Source organism: Melospiza melodia, chromosome 1 (assembly GCF_035770615.1).
Source record: "Melospiza melodia melodia isolate bMelMel2 chromosome 1, bMelMel2.pri, whole genome shotgun sequence".
Taxonomy (NCBI): domain Eukaryota; kingdom Metazoa; phylum Chordata; class Aves; order Passeriformes; family Passerellidae; genus Melospiza; species Melospiza melodia.
In genome coordinates, this window is record NC_086194.1 from 10676127 (window position 1) to 10692883 (window position 16757).

Consider the following 16757-nt stretch of genomic DNA (forward strand, 5'->3'; position numbering starts at 1 on the left):
AGGTAGTCTTTTTGTAATTATATTGATGGCAAATCCCTTCTTACTTTAAAATTTGCTTGTAAATTTCATTTGCTTTTTTATTAATACAAGCAATATAATGCAGTTAATAAATTATAGTACCACTACTGGGTATCTGCCCAATGCCTCAAGCGCTCTTTGAGAGCAGATTACCAGCACTTTCTTTCCTATCTGTTTATTTAAATAATGTAAAACATTATTTCATATTTAAATTCATTTATCACAGCTGTGCAACTAACTATTATTTGCATTTTATTTTCCAAGTGGATGCAATGTCCTGATGCAGCAGTCTCAAAGAAACTGGTTTCAGACACTACTTGAAATCTTATTTAGTGGACACGCTGGAGAAACTTTCACTGTTCAGTGTGCAAACTGTTTAATCTTTGACTGACCAGGCACAATGGATGCTTCTTTTTCAACATTAGCACTACTATTTCCTTCTACTATTTCAGAAATATTAATGACTACTCATATGACTAAATTTTTTTGCATGCATAAATATTTACAGCATTAAACTTGCAGTATATTTTAATAAAAGTAAAATTGTAGTCAGGTCAATTAATTGTGAAGTGTTACTTACCCATTTAATAATTCCTGAAGAATTTCAGACACTTTAGGATATATTTCCATAGACATTTATTAATATTTATCTTACAGTCCATTAAAAATATAAAATGCACATTTTCTTGCTACTTACATATACTATATATATATATGTTCCCATGTATATATATAGGAACATATATTTATGTTCCTTTAAAGTTATGTATTTGTATTAATATGTATTTCCCTACCCTGCAGTGCAAGTATGGCTAACAGTTGGACTCAATGATCATAAAAGTCTTTTCCAATTTAAATGATTCTATGCTTCTGTGATCTACAGCTCTCACGACGTATTGACAACTCTGAGACAGACCGCTGATTCTCTGTGTTTTAGTTTCTGTTGCTCAAGGTGAGTGTCTACTTTCAAAAACATTATCTGTCATTTCTCCAAGTTAGACTTCATGGTAGGAGGAATTTTCATGTATCAAGGCTGGATAAGCACAACATTTTCCCTCTGCAGTAAGAGAGGGTCCAGATCTAAGAGTATGACAAAATACATACATAATAAATAGTTAAAGATCCGTTTCAAATGTATTATTAAAAAAAAAATAATAAAAGAAACAAACAGCAACTCCAGCAGAGACCACTAGAGTTCTCCTTCTCCCAAATATCCCTAGCACCATCCTAAACCCTGTTTACCCCAGAAACCTGAACTGTGGACAGACAGAAGAGGAGAGAGAGAGAGAAAATTCAGACACAATAAAACTCTGAGGGGAAAAATATGTGGAAGGAGGAGGCAGCAGCGGCCTGGGGAAGGGATTGAAAAGTTTCCCCTGGCTTAACTTCTCCCCCCCTGCAGCAGCAGAAGCAGCGCCAGCAGCACAAGGTGAGAGAGACTTTTAAGTCTGGGGAGGAGGGGTGTGTGTGCGGGAGGGGGGGGTGAATTTACAGCCCTGTGGATATTTCTGTGTCTGCCTCCCTGGCTTTGGGGTGCGAGAGACGCCGTGTCTCATGCTGGGTGGATTTTTTTTTTTTTTTTAATATGATGGAGGATTATAAACATGGCGCCTTAAAAAAACTACAAAATCATGTACACACTGTTCCAAGGAGATGGGGGAGAGGGGACAGGGGAAGGGCTGGGCACCAGGGGAGGGGGCAATCCTTCCCCGCAGGGTGCCGTATGAGGAGGGGGGAGCAATTATACTTAATAATAAAATGTGTGGGGCTGCGGGGGGGAGATGGAAGGCGGGATTTTTTTATTATTATTATTATTTCATTTTTCGGAGTGGGCAGGATTATCTGGCAGCCCGCTTGGAAACCGAGGAGGAGAAGGGGACGGCGGCGGAGCGCGTGTGATTATTAACGGCGATTATTTTTGTCCCCACACCTTCCCCGGTCGAATTTCGGCTGGCAGGCGGCGGCGGGTCCCCCGCGCCCCCGTGCCGAGTTGCAGCCAGCCCCGGGGCCGGGGCGGGAGGAGGTGGGGTGGGGAGAGGGGAGCTCCGGAGAGAATCGCCGCTTCCAGCGCTCCGCGCGGGCCTGCAGGGCGCGGGGGAGCCGGGGACTCGCGTGAGAGGCGAGGCCGGGCAGGGTGTGGTGCAGCCCGGCCTCAGCCCCGTCTCCCCCGGCCCCGCTCTCTCCCGCACGCGGGGCCACCGCTTTGCTCCCCACTCTCCCCCGCTTTCCTTTCGCTCACACACCCCCGCCGCCGCCGCATTTCCTCGCTGGGGAGGGGGATGCCTGCTCGGAGGACGGGTCTTGGCCCGAGTAATGGCAGCTGCTCGACAGCGCCGAGGCTCCACAGGAGAGAGACGGCGGGGCCCCCGCAGGCCGGGCGAGGGGCCATGGCCGCCGTGCCCGCGGGGGGCAGGGGAGGGGACGGGGAAAGGGTGAACTCAGAGCCCCAGCCCTCCTCCGCCGGCGGCAGCGGGCGGTGCCACCCCCGCGGCCGGGACGGCCTCGCCGTCCGGCGGGGCACCGGGGCCCGGCATCGCCTTGCCCCCCGGCACAGCCCCGGGGGCTTCCCCCCCTCTCCCGTGTGCTCTGGGGCAGGGCCCGGGGGGTAAAGGGGGCGATTCCTCCGCTCTGCCCCCCGGCTCCCCGCGGCCTCCGGGGCAGCGCCGGGAAGGGCCCTCCCGGGGCTGTGCCGGACTCGGCGGTTCGGGAATGCGAGCTGGCGACGGGCTCGCTTTTGTTTGCGTTCTGGGGATCTTTGTGTGTGTGCACCCCCGAAGCCGCGTCTGCAGACAGCTGCCCGTGGTGCACTTTGTGGGGTGTTCGCCTTCACCCCTCCCTCGGGGCTGCTCACAGGCCTGTGTCTCCTTTCTTTCGGGGAAAGGATGGAAGTGTAGGTATGGGAGTGCCCGTGGTAAGGATGATGGGGAGCTTCGTGCTCTTTCCTGACCTTCCGTGTGGTCCAGACAACAGTCCCCCTATAAAAAGCTGATGTTAAGGATTTGGGAAACTTTGTGTGTCTTTTGGGGCTTATCCGGAAACCAGTAGGCTTTAGGGATTTGGTTTTGGTCTTCTGTGAACTTTACAGATGCTAGAGATGGGGTGGTTTGAGAAGAGATAAAGGAGTGAAAAAACTTTAAACCAAAAACTTTTGGTGCTGTTTGGTTTTATAATTTAACCTGGAATCATCTGGCATAGTCTCTGTATTGTTGGAGTAATTCTATTTATTGTAGTTTTAAGAAGATCTTATTGCAGTTGAAAAGAAAAAGAGTGGAAAATGCTTTCTTGTCCTACTTAATGCTGATATTTTTTTTTTCATTTTTCTTGCTTTTGTAGGAAATAGTTTAATTCTTTAGGGGTGAATGCTGAGGCAGGTGTGAGGAGGGGGAAAATGGGAGGGGAAATGCCAGTTTGTGGTTCAGGTTGCACTGCTTTGGGTTTTTTGAGTTCCTCATCCTTCAGTATGAAGGACCTGGCATCTCTCCACTTTTATTTTTTAATTATCAATCACTCTTGAGTGTGCTACAGAAAGTCTTTAGGGAAGTCAACTGTTTGCTGACTAATGTTTTGTTTAAAAGTGGAAGTGCCCACAAAATAATTTCCACTTTTATGGGATTTATGGCATTAATTAATTCCCACTGTGGATTTATGGCCTTAAAATGCCAGCTTTTCCATGCCTAAACAAACCCTCCGTGCTTTGACCCTATCTAGTTGCATGGGGAAGGGAGGGAAGGGAATGGTTCATGGGGTGAGTAGTTCAACAGAGAGCACTTTATCTTGCTGATGGTGAGTTTGGTTTTAGTGAGTGGGGGAAAAAGTGACCGTGTTGATGGCTCTGTTGGTTGTGCTATGGATGGTGGTCTCTGCAACTAATGCTTGGTAGCAGTAGTAAAGGTCTGAGTGAGAAAAATGATCTTCCTCTCCACCTCATGAACCAGATAATGTGATGGAAATTGTCTTGTGCTGAAGTCAACTTTGTAAGGGGAGTTGGGAGTCTGTGGATGTTGGGAGGGGGTTTTAGAACTTTGGTGATGTGCGAAAGATACTTTTAAGCAGTTTGAAGCTTTGTAGCAAAAGTTTTACAGGTATTTCACCTCTGAACGTGTTGCTTGTTTTGTTTTTTAAATCTAAGCAAGCATTTGGCAACTATTAAATATAAATGTAAAAAAACCTAATTGAGTATGTTCACCAGAAACCAAAATTCTTAAAAGTTTGACATAGTCCTTCTGTAGTATGAGGCAGAGCAATGCTTCATAACTTTTCAGGGAAAAAGTGAGCACTACTGGAGTGACAAGAGTTCCATGAGTGGAATTGCTGTGCACCATGTGTGACTGGTAGTTCGTGTGCTGTGTGTCCTTGCTGTTTGCAGGCAGTAGGAATTCTGTGGGTGTCTGCTGTCCAAGTGTCCTGGGGTTCCCCTGCCTTGGAGCAGAGAGGAGAAGGGACTGTTCAGCCTGACCTGAGGCTCCTGCAGCAGGAGAGCCTGGGTTGTGTTTTTTGGCTTAAGGTCATCTCCAAAGCAAGTGAGACAGTGCAAGGCTGTGAAGTGTGCTTGGTATTTCTGCCTGCACATAAATAAAACATACTGGGTGCTGTTAGTGATGTGGTGCTCCCTGGGCACATGGACCATGAATTTGGCCTCAAGCTCACCTTGATGGCTCAGGCTCCATCGAGACTGTTGTGCATCTCTACCAGTGCACCACAGCTTGGGGACCACTGAACTCTGCCGTCTGCAGTCACTGGGTTAGAATAAAATACCTCAAAAGGAAATAGATAAAAGATAACATTGAAGATGTTTTCTCACTTTTAGGCATCTAAAAGTCTCTGTAGATGCCTGCATTATCTAGTTAGCTAGCAAATTGTTTCGTTTCGCACAGTTTGAGAATGAGGGGGAATTCTAGAATAAAGAGACATGTTTTGAAATTGAGGAGCCAATTTCAATCAGCTACAGTTCACAAATTTTGGACATACCTGTAACTAATTTTCATAGTAACTGCCTTCCACAGTCTTTCAGAGCATTTATCTCTGGAAGTGTGTGAAAACTTCAGGCAGTGGGAATCAGTCCAGGCTAAAAGTTCTGAAAAAGGAACAAGGTGATGATGAAGATGTCTTCAGGAAATTTCTGATTTGCTTCTTAAATGACTTTTTAGCTAGACCCAGATTAGCATAATTGTCAGTAAAAGATGTCTTTTACTCATAATGCAGGTTGTTACAAATGCTAACTAGAACTGTAAACAAAATTAGTCTGTGCAAGGTATGTGTGCCTCACTCCAGTGATGAACTTGGTTTGTAAAATGTGGAATTGTTTAAAATTACCAACAAAATGCACACAAGATTTTACTTTCCTGAATAAAGTAGAGTTTGGACATTTTTTTCAAAAGTTAGATCAGAATTGTTGGAGCAATTCTTTTCCTCATATTTATCCAGTAAATATATGAATTTGTTTAAAATCCTAACCCCTGATTTTATTAATTGCAGTTTTCCTTCCATATAATAGGACTTTGTTTAGCCACCATTTTTGCCCTGATTGTTCAGGAGGTAATGTAGGATCATGTTCTTTATCTGCAGAGGGTTTTGTACCTTGGTTTTTGTTAGGTTTGCTTAGTCTCAGGATGTGGTGAGCACTCCCACATTATGTGTGTAGTACCTGGAGCATGGTGCCCTTGGTAGCTGGGCAGTGCAGAGTATGTCATCTTTTATATAGCTCATACATTTTAGGCTGTCAGTGTTGCTTGTGCTAAACATTGTGAACAAAGATTATTCTTGTCAGGTTCTGGATCATTTTTCATCAGTTGAATGTAAATTTAGCTCATAATTGGGTTATTGTTCTAAGGTTTAATCTTCCAGTGGCGAGAGTACAGCCTGCAAAGTAGGTACTTTATAAAATGACGTAATGACTCCATTTTTCAGGAATTTCTTTATTTGTTATTGCTGAGAGCATATGAAATGCAAAACAAATGTGGAAACCCCACAAACCCCTTCATTCCTGGGTGTAGGGATGGTAACTGATGGACAGCACAGAGTGGCTGTGTACAGTACAACAAACACTGTGGCCTCGAGCCTGCACAGGTGAGCTCCTGTGGCACGTGGGGTTGTCTGGTTTCCCAAGGCCTCTCCACATGCAGCTCCCAGAAACACCATACTTTTTTCACCATATTTGTAGTATGTAAACATAATTTTATCATCTCTTTAAACCAATGTCTGCCATCAAGTAAATTGAGACAGCCAGAACTCTGTCTTTTGATTTATTTCTATCATGCTGTGAATATTGGATTATATAGGGGAAAAAAAAAAAAAAGGGGTAAACCTAGCATTTTAGTAAGATTTCATTCATATTTATTTCTTCTCTTTTTTTTTTTTGTCCCTGAAATGACCAGGATCTTTTAGTCCTGTGGGCAGGCTACAGCAGGCACAGTGGTGATACATACTGACATGTCCATGAACCCAAGTTAAAGCTCATGGTGTCTAATTTTAGCCAGCTTTGGTAATATCCCATCAGAGCCTGATCCTGTAGCTGCACCATGTAGATAAATCCAAAGTGTAGCTATTGAGAGTTTTGTGTACAAAAAGACTGGTTTTTAATTTTCTTCCAATCTCTCATTTTACACTTCACTAGAATGCAAAAGGTATCTGTTATGAAAATACAGAGAAATGAAATTTGAGTTTAAAGCATGTTACTGAGAAAAAGGCAATAGTATTTATAATTTCAAATTTAGAAATGTATTCAAAATAGAAGTGAAATATGATTTATTGGTGTACTTACTAACAATCAGGATATCTTTGCATGTATCTTTACACTGTATTTAGTTTTGAATTCCAGGATTAAATAATTGCAGAATAAAACATTATGATTTCAGGATTATGAATCTTCATACAACTCTCACACTATCATATAAAACTAATTCTTAAGAAATAATTTTAACACCAGACACTTTGAAATTTAAAGTACTAAAATCCACTTACTCATTAAAAAATTAATTTAAACATGCCAACAAAAATAGCAGTAATATCCCATTCACCGTTTCTGTGGAAATTGTATTTTTTGCATGCAAAGAACTGGGCTCACTGTCATAATTAATTTTTTATCTGTAATAGGATACTATTGATTTGACATCTAGTAATTTTGAAAAAGAAGTGTTGAAGTATTCCTTCTTACCTCTCCTTTCTCCTATGTTTGTTATTATGTTAAATATAAACCAACTTGCATTATATTCAAATTGATGATTTTAATGCAGCTGATTTAACAGTGTTTTGGTTACAGAGCATAGGACTGTGCTAGTAGGTGTAGTACCCAAAGCAGTGTTTTGGCAAGTGGGTATTTGTACTTTGATCCCATGCACTTGGGGCATGGCATTGTTATCTGGTCTTTCAAAGAGAGCTGGAAGGGAGCTGTGCTGTGACTCATGGGACAAGGCACTTAGTTCACTAATTTTAGCAGAGCGATTCTTGTCTGTCAACCTTAGGTTTTATTTGAACCTTCTGGAAAAGAGATGAAGTGAAACAAAATGGAGTTGAGAGAAAATGATTAGCAGAATCTCAAAGTAGCTAGAAATAGTACACAGTGAAAAAGAAATTAAAAGTATGTAAGATATGTTTATTGCTCAACAAATCTTTAAGATCTGAGAGACTGATCAGAGAGCTTTATCTTTCTTAGCACGCTATCATTTTCTGTTAAGTCTCACACAACATTTATGTGTTCAGTAAGAGAGGATCTCTCTGTACAGATACCTGTTTGCAATTACAGATGCTTCTCAAGCCAAAAAACCAAGCACCAGCCAAGTCTGCACTGGCTGCTTGTGCCTTATTACTATTTTCATGGTGTCATTGCTAGTAAAAGAAAACTTCCAAAGAGGACAGAGTCTGTGCCTTGCATAACACTGCAGTGTGTGCATTCACATCACAAATTAAAGTGGAAATTTTGCCTCAGAATGGAGCAGGGATTCTCCATTTTCCTTCTGGTCGGTTGTTAATTTTGTGATCAGTGTCTTATGAGCTGTCGTTGGCTTCAGAGACAAGCTGAAACCCAGAGTTTATGCACAATCTCCTTCCCCCGAGCAATTACTAGGATCCGGGTTCAAAATTGTACAAAATCAAAACAAAAGAATTGCTATTTCATAAAATGTAATCACAGGCCACACAGTCACTGATTGTTCACTGATGAAAATTGATATTCACTGCAGAAAATTCATTGTTACCCATAGATTAATATTAATATAATGATGGAGACCTTGATCATATAAGCACTTGTTTCCCACAGGCATGAAAATGCATAGGTCTTAGAGCATACTGATGAATAAGTTTAGTTCCACAAAATAGTTTTAAAAATTAAAACCTTACATATGACTCCAATATTCAAGGAAGTCAAAATTAGTTGTGCTGTTATAATTTTATGTAATGCTGTATTTTTGATTCTTCTGTGGAATTCAATAGCATTGTTACATGGGCATTTTTATGCCTATTCAATATCAACGGTATGACTTGGTTTTTTGCACATGCTAAATTTTAAATTAATATTTGTTTCCATTGAAGTTAAGGCACTTTTTCTACATGTACATTAGTGTTTGAAGGAGGTTACAGTGCTTAGGAAAAGAACAGAGAAAAATGGATAATATTTTTCTGTTAGTGATTTCTGCCATTTTCTTTAAATCTGAAATCCTGTGTGTTGTGGAAAACTTTAATTATAGATAAACACAATAGTGAAAGAAGAAATTCCTACTGGAAAAACCAATACCGTTATGAGAAGAAAGGTTTATTCTTACATCAGGAAAGCTAGAAAATAGGTATGTCAGGGAACTGTGTATTTTAACATAGTTCAAAATTACGGAAATTGTGAATGTGCAAGCAGGTTAAGTAATGGGTTTTTTAATCATAGAACATAAATTAAAAACCTGAAATTTATCTTGATCCGTCCTGTTTTTATCATTTACCTGCAAACAGTGGGCAAATCTAGACAATCTTTTTTGTTCCACATAACAAATTGTTTAGAGTGGGTAATGTTCTCCTCATGTTGTGCTTCTATTCCTTCTTTGTTAAACATTCAAAATTGCAGGAAACTTTATTTTTTATTAAAAGTGAAGAATTGTTATTATTTGTTTTCCCAGGAACCAGACTGACACCATTTTTAGCTTCACATAAGTATAGTTGAGAATGGAGGACACTCTTAAGAACTGGCTGCATGGACTTATCTCAGGAAGCTTCAGTGTCAGTCATTACATCCAAGCTGACATTTGAATACAATATGGCACACTGAATAATTTGGCATTGGTTCTAATATTAAAAAAAAGAAGAAAATTTAATTTTTTTTCTCCAATAAAAATAATTTTCTTAAAGCCTCTTTGTGATAGTAAAATATGAGGAACAGTGAGAAGGGATGTTAATTTTGCTTAGAGATAACTTAGGGTGTTTAACCTCTTAGGAGTCTGACTAGAATGGAATATCAGGCTGTTTCAAAGCTGCCATATTAAAATGTTGGTTGGTTGGTTGTTTTTTGTGTGTTAAAAAAATGTTTTGTTTCACTAACATAACTTTTCGAAGGAGAGTGCTGATGCATACCTGGGAGCGTTTCAGACAGTGTTGGAAAGTGAGAAACATGGACAATCCCAGTCTGTAATTGTATCTTTCAGTTTTGTAGCTTTGTGTTCATCTTCTGCTTACACTGACCTGAAATAAATAGACTTTCAGGAAATATTTGTTGTAAGAAAGAGATTCTTCCTTTTCCTGCACACTTTCCACTCTCCTGGCTCCCAGAAGGCTTCTTTGTAAAGCTCCTAATTGGAAGCATACTCTCTAACTTCTCTCTGGTTCCAGACATGAAATTTCCTTTTGTTATTGAACTTGCACCTTTTAGGAAATACAGATAAAGAGTCAATCATCTCCAGGAACCAGTTTTATTGTTTTGTTTTGGTTTTTCTTCAATTCATGTTGATATTCTTTTTCTTAATAGTTGTAAAAAGTAGCTTAAAAATAACCCGTTCTCCAGTCAACCAAGTATTAGTCTAAGTTGTAGCACTAATTCCTGAAAACATGGAGCTTTCAATAAAATGGAAGGACTTTTGTTCCTCACACAGGCACAGGAAATACCAATAAATATCAGCTGAAGCTGTGTGGTGGTGCAGATCCTTGGAGTGCAGGTGCACCAAGGAGTGAGGAGCTGAACAGGGTTTGCTCTGGCAAGTTAGTGGATAAGCAGTTGCAGTATTTCCTGGGCCAGTGGGAAGGAATGGTATCCAAATTTCTGCTTGGCTCTTCTTCCAGGAGAACTGCCTTTCTTGATCAAACTAGTATGTCATGTTATCCAGCCATCAAATGTCTCCTAAAAAGTGTCAAAAATGAGGCAATTTTCTGAGGTAGAAAGCTACAGAATACTTGTTTTCCATAATAATCCAAACAATAGCAATTTAGATTATGGCTGCTATTTTTACACATGTTGAAGTTTTATCTGTTACATTTTTTTGAATGTTTTAATTTCTCTTTCCTGTAATAACTGAATATTTTAGCTGTATGTTGAAACCTACTGCTTTTTAGGTCAAGTCTGTTCTGTCCTTTCCACATGCCTTGCAGCCTCACTGCAGTGCTCTTTCTCTTGCACATTTTCCAAGAGCTTCTTCCTAGGTTACAGGAAAGAGCCATGTTGTATCTGCTTCTCTGAGGGATTTGATGGAGATAAGAGACCTTGAGGGGCGAGTTAGTGAAAGGCTATAGTGGTTGTACCAGTAAGAGCTGGGAAATGCACATATGAAAATAAGAAAGGGAGAGTTTGTTGTGAGATGCACATTAAGGGGAAATCGAGGTTCACCCTTGTCACGGGAGGCAGCACCACTGACTTTGCTAATGCCATTTGGTGCTGCTCTGTTGACTTTAGTGGAGCAATATTAGTTTACACCTGCAGAAAATTTTCTCCTGAATCTCTGGGAGTGAGAATATAAAATGAAGTGTTTATGGGTGAGTGACAGAGAGAGTGCATGCGAGAGAGAGCGCACAGGCACACACTTCAGGCCTGATTGATTGTATGAAAAAAAGCCTGGAGTTGAAAGAACATTATTTTAAATTAACATTCATTATCTTCACGCGTGAGATAACAGTTCACTTTGGACCAGATCCTAACACCATTATGTTTCCTGAGCAGAGACTGCTTTTTTTCTTGAGTTAGGTATTATTCAGTATAAGAATGGCAAAATGTAGTCAGATCTTTGACAATTAAAATATATGGATTAGTCACTACATATTAGAAAAAGCTGTGTTATTTCTGTCAGGAAAACATGTATTTTTTTCTTTTTAAAATAAATGGTTACATTTTCTTTGAAATGTGAAATAAAAAGTAAGGTACCTTTTTTTTTTAGGTCTCATCTTATGCCTGGAAAAGCTTGCAGCCATTTTAATTCATGCTGCATTCATTGATCTAGCAGTTAAATCATTTAATCACTGTGCAGCTAGGTCATCTACCTATTGGACACTGTTAAAGTGTTCAGGAATACACTTTGGGTTATTGGCTTCTAAATTACACTTTTGAAAAGAAAAAAGAAAAAACAAAAAGCAAACAAACTGTGAACACCTCAGTTAACTGATGAACATTATACAGGAAAACAATGTGAATTCATTGTCTTATCACTCAACTTCTTTTTGTTCTGCACATAATATAAGTAGAAAAAAGCACATCATAGCAAACAAAGGGAAAATCTGATTTTGATATTCTTTGGCAGTTCTTTTAAATACATAGTTTTGTAACATTAAGTCATCTAATTAGGCAGCAGCTTGTATGAAATATTTTCATAACAGACATAGTTTGTGAGCATGAAAATGAAAGCCACATTTTAAAATTATAACCCCAAATAACTTTCTGAATTTAAATATTAGTCTGAAGATGGCTTGCTCTGTAAGTATAACCATGTGAAAGAAAGTGGGAGAAATTTGTATTTTATGTCAACATCGACTAGAAAACTTAACACCTTAGACTTAAACGCTGCAGCTATAGAAACCCAATAATTTAAATACCTAAAAAGGGGAATAAGTGTAGCAGCAGTTAATACGTGGCAGTGAAAAGCAGAGGAAAATTCTGTGTGCCTCTAAGTGTCCTGTATTTCCTGAGAGGGAGCTACTCACAATCAAATAAATCTCCTCTTGGTTTGCAATAGGCAAGTATCTTGTCCAGAGAGAGATGGTAAATTCTTTGGCAGTGATGCACTTGGCACCAGAGGTTTTTAAAGGGTCACCCATGTGCTTTTCAGTTATTTCCCTGCAGGGATGAAAAGAGAAGTTTTTGCTCTTGTGAGGTAGTTGTCTGTCTGAGTGCAGGTGGCACAAGGAAGTCATGTTTCATATGAAGATGGGAACTGTATATCCCTTTTTTCCGTGAAGGCTCAGAATGCAGACATGCCAATTCCATCTGTTTGTGTCTGGGTCCCTTGGCCTATTTCCTTGTGCTTTCCTCATCTACACCGAAAGCTTCATCAGATGAGAAGTTATGATCATGTTAAGTGTCTCCCTGTACCTTCAGCAGAGACACTCTAAACAGAGAGAATCAGTTCTTCATCTTATTTGGTGTTTTCTTAATTATTGAATTTTTCAATGGTTTCACTTTCCAACTTCCAGTAGCTCCTCTGCTTTATTATGTTAGTTTATTACAATTTTGGTACAACTTCTTGGTATACTTTCATCTGGGCATTCTGGGATGTCATTCCTTTTTGAAGTAATGTCATGATGTATGTACATGAGGAGTTGGACAGCAGAGGAGGAATTTGGCTAAAGGTTTGAAGGTTTAAAGGAATGTCATCCCCCTGCTGAATAAGACCTCAGTGAGACACTTTTTATAGGGATCTGATACTTTTGCTCTCTTTCATTTGGAAGAACTTTGAAAGGGCTGCAAACTCAGGCGAATGTGCTGTGTCCTCACTGTGTATTTCTTTACCAGTAAATAGGGAATTCAGTCATGGAAGGCAACTGGGTGAGCTTAAAGAAAGAAAGGTGCTGAAATCAGCAGCATGTCAAAGGAAAATTGGAATTCAGCGACAATAAAAGCAAAGTGTCAGTGTTAATGCAACATATTTTCAGGTTTTGAAGAGCTGAAGATGCCTCTTAAAAGCGGCTTTGGGTGGCTGAATTGCCGTGTAGGAGCTGTCGAGGACAGGGTGTTAAAGAAGGCTGAAGTCCTGGCAGGAGAGCAAACAATCATCCCTTGAGCTCAGCCCAGTGTGGTGGGTGTGGTGACCAGATGATTATCAAACAATACATGAGGTGCACTATTGCAGCAGGTATCAAACCTTTTCGCATGTACGTTGCTAAATTTAAGAAACAAAAAGAACTCTTGACAGCTTGAAATTACAGCCCCGATTTTCTTCCGAGTTCCACTGAATTAATGAAATTAGCCGAGCTGCCAGAGCGGGTGGAGAGCTGCTGGTGAGCGCTGTGGCAGCAGCCCCACACCGGGCAGAAGCGCTGATTTACGCTCGCTTTGCCTTGAATTTAAATGATGACCTTCACTTCCTGCCTCACACTACAGCAGGCTGCAGTGGAGGGAGCTCTGAGAAGGTGTTTGCTAATGAGGCTCTGGCACTTTTGATAGCTGTGTTAGGTAATCAGAAGGTGATAGATGATGGTGTATTGTGTTTGGGAATTTCATTTAAAGTGTATATTTATGTACTTACAATTTTGACCCATTCAAGCCATTTGTATTATCTGCTGGGGTTTTCCACAAAAGTAGTGATGTTGCCCTGGCTGCATTCCAGTTTGGCTAATTACATTCTGAGTACCTACATATCTGTAAAATTTCATCTGGATTTTGTTACTGTTGTTTATTTAAATCATAATGCTTATGTACTTGGAAACTTATGAAATAACAGCACAGGATAAAAAAAGTTAGGAAAATCCCTGCTCCAAATTACATTTGGTATTTGTGCATGAATATCTATAGTGTGGCATGATACAGTACAGAAAAAATATGAAGTGGCATATTCAGTAATAGCATTCATAGAAGAGGTAGGTTTTCAGAGTTTATGAAATAGGTTAAGTTGCTGAGTAGTGTGCACTGTTAAACATATGATGTATTGTGCAGCAGGAATGGATATAATTCACTGGTAGGAGAAATAATGCTTGTTTGTATTGTAGTTAAACTGTATATATTTTTACGAGGTTATCAGGCATGGATTTTTCATGTGTGTCAACAAGGGAGTGGGAGCCAATTTATGTGGTGATGTCAAAAGGACTTAGGCAATCACGGATCTGCACATGGCAATCATCTGCTGGCACAGAAATGTTTCTCTTCTACATACAAAGGCACATTTTATCATTTACCACTCAGTCTCTCAGAATCCTGCTTAAATTACAGTAGGAAGCACTTGCTGTTTGTTACTGTAGAGTAAGAGGTAGGTGAAAAAGAACACAAGCCACATCCTGTTGTGGAGAGTCATTTTGCAGAAATATGAACTTCAAAGCTGCAAGCTGGCTGTATCAACTGATTGATAATAATAGTCAATATTAACCTGGAATGGATTTGCAGAGGAGATCAAAATAATCCAGTATTAGACCATGCTGCATAACCATGGCAGTCTAATATTTACAAGAAGTGTCGCAGTGTTCTTCCAAAAATAACTTGTCTGTTTAGAGATGCTTCATCCACAGTGCATATGTAGCCCATTAGACAAAGATATTAGAAGTAGATGGAAAAACAGTTTTCATTTTGAAAATTATTTCAAGGAAAATGCTTTTGATTAATACTTGTGAGTGAAATCATACCCAAGTCAAATAGATTGTTCACAAAAAGAGGTTTAGGGTTTCTTTGGTTTTCTAGAAATGGGGAAAAATATTTTGAAGATATCTTTGAATTTACATATTAATACTGGTGTTTCTTATTGTTAGTATTCTTTTTAGATAACTTCATTTCTAGTAAAAATAGTAAATAATGTACTATATACTTACATAACAGAAAAAATTATGACAATGTATGGGCTTCTGAAATTTGCTGCTCTTTTAATTTTTGTCTGTTCAAAGGCTTGGCCTTGGTTTTGGAAAGAATTTGTCTGTGTAACCCAGCTTAAATAATTTTACTTATTTCTTCTGTATCAAACTCAGTGAAAATGCCATCACAAGCCCTTGTGACAGCAGCCAGCCTGTTGTGTGTAAGTGGAAGGGTTGAAGCCCCATCTGTCAGTGCTCTGAGACAGACAGGTATCTTACCCACTTTAGTGTCTGTCTACTTGGAGTTTTCTGTCGTCTGTGGACTTTTTCCTACGAAAAAAAAATCAGGAATACTTCAACAAGGAAAGCCATCCAGCATCCACATGCTGCACATTATGGGAATAAGATCCATGTGGCTTCTTACCTTTTCTTTTTTTTTCTCCTTCTGTATCATTTATTAAAGCTGTTATGGAATATCTGCTTAAGGGTAAAGGAGTTTGAATTGTCACTTAGCCTCATTAAGGTCTTGGGCTTAGTGTTTACCACTTCTGCTTTCATCAAGGCCACTTCCTCAGAGGCTTTTGCAGGAGACACATATGTTCTTATGAGTAACATTCTTCATTTTCTGTCTCAAATCATGGTAGAATTTTACTTTTTAATCAGCAGGATTTCTTTAAACTCAAAATTTTATTGCTGGTGTTCTGCCTCTAAAGCAGAATTTGTTATTTTATACTTTTATGTCGTGGGTCGTCTGCTTCTGTATTCTCACATTTAAATGCTTCAGGCTATTCATTGTGTGTTTTCTAGGGGGTTTAACAGTTCACCCATTTCCACACAGACTGTCAAAGTCAGTTGGAGACTGTCAGAATTTGCTATCAGACTGCTAAGATGAATCTCCCACTGTCACTACAGTCTGCTTCTCCAGAGCACAAAACCTTGTTAAGCAATAGTTGAGGTACTGGAGGTGATGCTATCTGTAGCTCCATCAGTAGCTTCACCCTGTGCTCTTAGTGCTCTTTGACTGATTTCTAGAAAAGACTCCATGCCCTCAGGTGCTTAGTGGCCAGGTGTAGCTGTTGAAGTCACTATGATGAACTGTAATAGTGCCCTCAAAATAGAAAGAGTGGATTTACTAATAGGCAACTTTTAAAAAATATGTTTCATTCACATAAACATTTTCTATTTTGATTACTTTGTTCTCCCTCAGAATTTTTAAAATTTATCTGAGTTTTCTTTCTATGGCTGGGAAGAAACCAAAAGTGGCACAGTTGGTACCTTATATACTTATTCATTGCAAAGATAGAAGACTGGTCTTAAGTGAAAAAACATATAGGTAGCCCAGTGGTTGGAATATACATGAAGAATTCATGTCTCAAAGAAATCTGGTTATTGGTAAGCAACCTCTCTTTATTTTAGCTGTAAATTTAAACTTTGAACAATGAACGTGCTTAGACTAGTGATGTGCTTATTAGGTTAAAAAAAGAACAAGATTTTAATAGGAAAAAATTATCACAAGACAAAACAGCACATGATCTCATTAGCATTTATGGATTGCTAAACTGCAGTTTAAAAGTCACATTTCTGTCTAAAGAAGTTTTCCACAATAGTCATACAAGCAACATTTAACAGTGTTGTTTTAGTTTGTTTACTTGGGGTCAGATTTTCAATGATCAGAGTGATTAAAGTTGCAGTTGTCTGCAAAGGCAGCGCTAATTAGCTGCAATTGATGTTAGTGGGACTTTGAATAAATGTTGGTACTGAAAATCTCATCACGTATGGACATCATATCTGTTTTCAGTCATCTTTGGAAATCTGGCCCTTAGGATAGTTTACATCTTGTCTTGTTTCAGTGG

The 16757-nt window shown here is 39.5% G+C and overlaps 1 protein-coding gene across 5 annotated transcripts in view; it reads left to right on the plus strand.

Annotated features, from left to right (window-relative positions):
- Positions 1–1231: 1231 nt before the first annotated feature.
- ZMYND11 (zinc finger MYND-type containing 11) overlaps positions 1232–16757 on the plus strand; it is a 106196-nt gene continuing 90670 nt past the window's right edge. For 3 of the 5 annotated variants that reach the window (XM_063147880.1, XM_063148046.1, XM_063148054.1), the window contains exon 1: positions 1232–1447. The gene's annotated coding sequence lies outside the window, so the exon portion shown is untranslated. Of the gene's footprint in view, positions 1448–1892; positions 1914–2725; positions 2930–16757 lie in introns of those variants that run through there. The other 2 variants (XM_063147987.1, XM_063147932.1) reach the window with 2 other exon arrangements.